We start from the raw sequence: 6,390 nt of genomic DNA, 5'->3' as shown, positions 1-6,390 counted from the left end.
AGTATTTGTTTGTACTTTCTTGCTAGATTTCAATCATTTCTAGAATAAACTGACGATTGCATTAACAACAATAATCTTTTCTATCTGTATTTTCTTCCTTTTCAATGTTTTTGTTTCTGTGATCTTCAACTACTTTTAGAAATTTGGGGATTTAATGCTTTTTCATGATGATCTACATACAGTATGTCCATCCCTGAATAGATTGGCCGATTTAATCCTCCAGGTTTGTAATGGACACCTTTGAATCCTCCCAATTTTAAAGTTACCACACATGTCAAAAAGGCACACAAACCGGTCCTTCTGGTTGTGTTTGCGCTTGTCGTTGTGTCTATGTATTTAAACTGGATGGCGCTAGTAAGCCCGACATCTGTATGAGTGCTGTTGGCTGAGTTTCATTCTCTTCTGTGGAACTGAGAGGAATTCCTCCCATCATAGAAAGTCTGTCTCATAGATCCTAAGGGGATTAACTCTTTAATCTGCAATTGATTCTTCTGTGCTGCCACAGTACAGGGTTTGTGTTCCTCTAAGGCACATTTCTGTCTGTCTTCTTAATGATAACAACTACACAAATTCAGGTGGTTTCTAGAATATAACGAGTTAAATGTACATTCACCACTCACTTTATTAGAGACATTTGCTTAGCACCTACACTTACTGGACACTTTGATAGGGAAAGCTGATTTTTAAGTGCTGTATTATAACAGCATTATAAATTCATTCCCAGATGGTAACCCATGTGTTGTCTTGTGGGTTAGAACCACCCTCTGCCCTATTCATCACTGGTCATTTTTTGGCCACGGGATCACTGCTGACCTGATATTATTTGCATGGTGAACCATTATCAAATTCTCAACACTTGAAATGCTAGTGTGCCCTGTCTGAAATTGATCACTGATCAAAAATATTTCTAATAAAGTGGATGATGATTGCATACTGACAATTCACTGAATCACTGTATTCAGAAATATGTATACTGACATTTGGATCACCATGTTCAAAAGTGTGTATGTGTCTCTTAGTAAAAATGTAACAACTTCCTGACTGTTAACTTTAATCTGCATACTAGGATGTTTACACAGAAGCCATTTTGTTGAAAAAGAGAACTGTCAATGACAATAGAAAAGCTACAGTACTAAAAGGGCACCACCCACCCACCCACCCATGCGCACGCACGCACACACACACACACACACACACAAAGACAAAAAGCAAAACAGTTACAAGTGATTCATGTAACAAGGCCCAGGGTTGGAATTAGACAGAAAAATGAACGATTTTCCTTGTCTGCCAGACATTTATTGTTTCAAGGGTGTCTGCATGTGATTGGCTACAGTATACAAAGAATAACATCAAGCACATAATAAATATAAGGAGAAAAATTGACACTACCCATTTACACACAATCCATACCATTGGAGATGGAATTCTGATGTTACTCTGATTAGCCATACACTGCAAATAGCCAAAGGCAAACAGTCATTAGACCTTATACAGGGTAGTAATTACAGTGCATTGCTGGTTATACTTATCCCTTTTGCACACACCAAAACTGTCTTATAAAAAGACAAAAATTCTCTATGAAAGCTTCAGTGTAGATGTGATAGATTTCTCAGTCACGCTGAAATTCTACAATCTGATTCACAGTTACCTCTTTTTAAAGGTTGCTTGTATGTCTACTCGAGTCATTGTTTTAAGTAACAACATTTTTACCTGAGTATGGGTTTACCTCTGCACTCATAATGAGGCACACTGCTCCTAAGATAATAATGGTGTAGGTGATTCAATAACTGTGCTCTCAATTCACAGTACTCTCATGGCCTGGGGGAAGGTCAGAGCCTGTTGAATGTGATGAATGCTAGTCACACCTCTTCTTGTCTTTAGGTAATTTGTTGTGCTAGATACAGATGTTTCATCAATTCTTCAGCCATTTGATATGCAGAAATGTGTCAAGTTGATTATTAACATTGTCAGTGCTGGACTCCGTTGGGCCTTGATCTTATTTTGAAGATGTTGGATTTGCTGTGCACAATTTACCATAAATAAACATGATGTCCCATTAAACCTTATGGCTGATATGACTGATAAAAGTTAGGCTGTGATTTTTAATGGATGATACACAGGTTCGTCTTATTTCCCTGTGTTTCCCAGTATGTTAATCTGTACCTATGTTATCACTAGTTGTCTGTGATTACACAAACACATTAATATGTTCTGCACATCTCTGTGGTAAAGAAGCTTATTTGTTGGAACAGTTAAACGGTGGGTCTTTCCAAGCATAGAACTTCAACACACATACCTGTTTATTGTTATAACCGTGAGTGAAAATGTGCAGGTTTCCAACTTTTGGCTCTTTCCAGTAGGCTGTTATGGTTATATGGAGCTGTATCCGTTGGAACAGTGACTAGTAATACTGGATTCTGCATTTCACTGCTCGGAGACTACTGTTCAGTTCTCCATGGCAGCCACCACAGGCAATGTTTTCCTTTCCACGTTTAAGCATATGCGTCTGCTAGGTTCCCTCAACCATTCCACTGTCTCAATCACATTTTTCAAAGCAGGTATTCATTAAACTTTGAAAATATTGTGCTTTCCCAAATGTTAAATAAACAAAATAATGATGTAGTTAGGGTATAACTCACTTGCTGTTAAATTCTTTCACTGAAATACCTAGAGTGTTCTCTTTTATTGTTCAAGTCAGCACGTCTTTGGGTGGGTTTTTTTTTTTTAGCATGTTTTTGTCCTGAACCTGTACATCCAGACCTCCTTTCAAAGAAATGCCTTTGTCAGAATTGGAATTATGAAGTCACACCAGCATTATGAACACACCCATGGACTGCAGTAAGCTCCTGTTTGGATTGACCTCCAGCCAGTTCTACAGCAACACAGCTGTGTTATTAAAGCATAAAATGTGGTTAGTATATTAGTTTCTTATCCAGAGATTCACTGTTGTGGAGACGCAGTTCTGGAAGACATCATCACTGAAAACATTTTTTTCTCCTAAATGCCTTTTAATGCATAACCTATCATCATACACCATGTGTTCCACAAAAAAAACCAATATGATGACCAAACTTTAATTTGACTGGTTACTATATGTTTTGAGGTTAAAGGTAACATCAATATGGTCATTGTGGGTGGTGATAAGTACCTGAGTCACAATGTTTGAGTAATGGCATACAAAAATCCTCTTATTTTGGGATAAACATTACCAGACTGAGTCTTCACTGTGTCTAAGCCACACAAAAAAACAAGCAAGAATCTCCAAATGGATGCTTAGTGTTGCTTGCAGTTAATCTTTTCCAGAGATATAAGAATGGATAATGGTTTCTATAATAATATTTTTTATGTTAGAGCCTGTTAGCCAAAGTGTTAGCGTCCCACAGTGTGTGCACTGAGGTAAGTGACACTAAACCCAGGCCAACAGTAGCAACCAACATATGATCATACATCATTATGACCTACTGATAATCAGTAGCCTTCTATTACACCAAAATATTAATGAACTATTTTAACATGAAGAAAAATCACTACAAATTTCATGTGGACATAATTCTAGACACAATATCCTTTTTACGTTCTCAGACACAGTGACATCTGCTGGACTAAAGAGTAACAAAATTGTGACTTGGTGACAGTGGATCAGCAGGACATGAGCATGTAATAACACATGGTAAGATAATGTGATTTATTTACACATAGTATTCACATATGTTGACAGTATTACCCACCTTCACATGTTTTTTTAAACATCCATATACGTTTTGAAAAGACAGTGGGTTCTGTGTCCAGACCTCGGCAGTAACATGTTTATTCCTGTTTGGGTGTGGATTGTTCTATCATCTGTAAGGGGAAGTGAGTGTTTTGTAATCTCTCCTGAGGGATATCCTGTATCTGACTGGCATGCTCATAACAAGGGTTCAGGCTGGGCCGAATGCGCTAGACTCATTTAAAGAAGGAAGCTCGTGTGATCTGAGCTTTGGCTCCAGCTCCTGGTCTTCCAGCCCAGAGACAGCAGCTACGAACGTTCAGGGCTGTGTAGGAGCCACAACTGTGACACCCTCACTCTGTCTACTTTCAGACACAAGTGGGAACATGCAAAACTTAATTCCATGGTACCTGTGAAAATAACTAACCACAATGATGAACAAAATAGGTGTTGTCTTTACCCCCAGTGCACAGGTATTGTGCATTATTGGTGGTTTCTTCTCTGATAAGTAGTATCCCATTTCGATCCTTGGCCATTCCACATGCTGTATTCCAAGTCATGTCAAGTATTAATTTCAGGAAGTGAGGTTTTTTTTCTGGCAGCCAGGGTATCACATGTGTAAGACAGGAAATTTGGGGCTGAATATCAACTGACACCAATAATCTCTGCTTCTCAAGGGAGACATTAGAGGGTGCACAACAACTCAGTTCCAAGTTTCAGAGAACAAACCAGCCCATAACTTTCAGGAAACACATGTTCAAATGTCCGTGGGGCACGTGATCTCAGCTTCCCCTAAAGTACTGAACCCGTTTTTAAGGCTCTGAAATGCAGTATGTTTAAACATAGGCTTAAAATGCATGATTTTGTTTGCCTTTACTGTACATGTGACCATCACAGAATCATGACAAATGAAGTATACGTTTGCATTTTTCTAAATACATATTTATTTCAAGTGCAAAATGATTTTCTCTACTCCCATTCATTTTTCCATGATATCCATTAACTGTATGGACCACGTGTGACAGAGGTCACAGATTATGTTACTGCACAGACATATGGTATAGACAGCCATTGACGGATGGATAAAAATAGATGCATTAGACACCCCACCAAGAATGTTCATTTATCCCTCCAGAGACAGAGAAATAGCATATAAACCTGCATGCACAATCTTACCAAGGACTTCCATTCATGATAATATTCTCCCTGCATTAAAAATGAAAATGTACTTGAATTTATATAACGAGATTGAAAAGATTTTCTATTTGGAAACAAGACTAGATGCAAAATACTGATGCAGATTCACTGACAATGTTCATAAACTGGCAACAGCAGGAAAACAGTTTGCTGTGAATAATCATAATCTCCTTCATAATATTTCTTTATCCGTCTACATGACAACAAGCAACAAACATAAGAGAAATGCCTTACAAGATGTGTGTGCGACAACAAGCAAAAAAATAACTGCATGCAGTGGTTTTGTGTGTCAGCAGCATAGACTGCATGGGCAAAAGTGAGTAATGTATCAGTTTTGGCAGTTTTGAGAAAAAATCCACTTGTACAGTGAACTTGATAGGAAATGTTTACAGCAAACGACAGAATGGTGCAAAGTCTTAAGTCACTTTGACTGAGAGCATTCAAGACTGCAAAATACTTGCTGCAAAATATTATGTAGGAGTCTGGTTATTCTGTAAATCTCTGGTGCATTCACACTAGGGATTTGTCACAGTATTGAGTCCATCTGTGACTGTGACTGTGCAGACCTTCTGTGAGGGTTTTGCAGTCAATAATGTTAAGTCATTTGAATCAATCAATTGATCTATTTAGATTTTTATATTCTGTAAACATTTTAAACACTCAGTTAAAATCCTTTCTAACTACCATGACTCTTTCACACAGAAATATGCACATATTAATTATTTTTACACTTACAAATGCAGACAAACGTAGACCAACACTCACAGTACAAATCACTGAAGATAAACTCAGTGCTACACACACACACACACACACACACACAGCCCATGAAGAGCGAGTCATGCTCTCTTTCCCATCATCCTCACACCACCAGAGCTTTCTGCCATCTGGGATGATTCAGGACCAGTGAACCCCATGTTCTGCACTCGCCATAACAAACTAGCTCCCTTCCACTTTTGGATCTGCTCCAATCTGGCTGCTAGACTGGTAATCTAATAAAGCAGTTAGTTACATAGAACCTTTCAAAATTAAGGTACATTCATTACAACTGTATAAATAGTCAAGACTAAACTGAAGTGTTTGTACATTACAGAAAACCAAAGACATAAATAAAACTCATTAACAGAGCATGTAGACTTATTTCATAATTACAAAACATTAACAAGAATAAGAAACATTGTTTCTCAGCTAGTGAAACAACAGCAAGACTGATCACCCATGGATGTAACTTAGATTTAGCACAGCCAAAAAGCTCTATTCAGTCATGATATACCAAGATAAATGCTGTTGCCTTAAGACATATAATGCGCTAATATAAGGCCTTTATAAGTATCAGAATTTGAAAGTTTACTTAGATCTTTACTGGTAGCCGAAGCCAAGTTGTGAGTTATGAGTTCAGTGTGAAACTCAAGACAGAAGCATTGCAGCAGCAAGGATTAACTAAATGCGACTGTCAGCAGAATTGCTAATCCATGTACAATTACAGT

Source organism: Electrophorus electricus, chromosome 17 (genome assembly GCF_013358815.1).
Source record: "Electrophorus electricus isolate fEleEle1 chromosome 17, fEleEle1.pri, whole genome shotgun sequence".
In the NCBI taxonomy this organism is placed as follows: Eukaryota; Metazoa; Chordata; class Actinopteri; order Gymnotiformes; family Gymnotidae; genus Electrophorus; species Electrophorus electricus.
The sequence above is the reverse complement of the archived record's forward strand: the minus strand, read 5'-3'. Positions refer to the sequence as shown.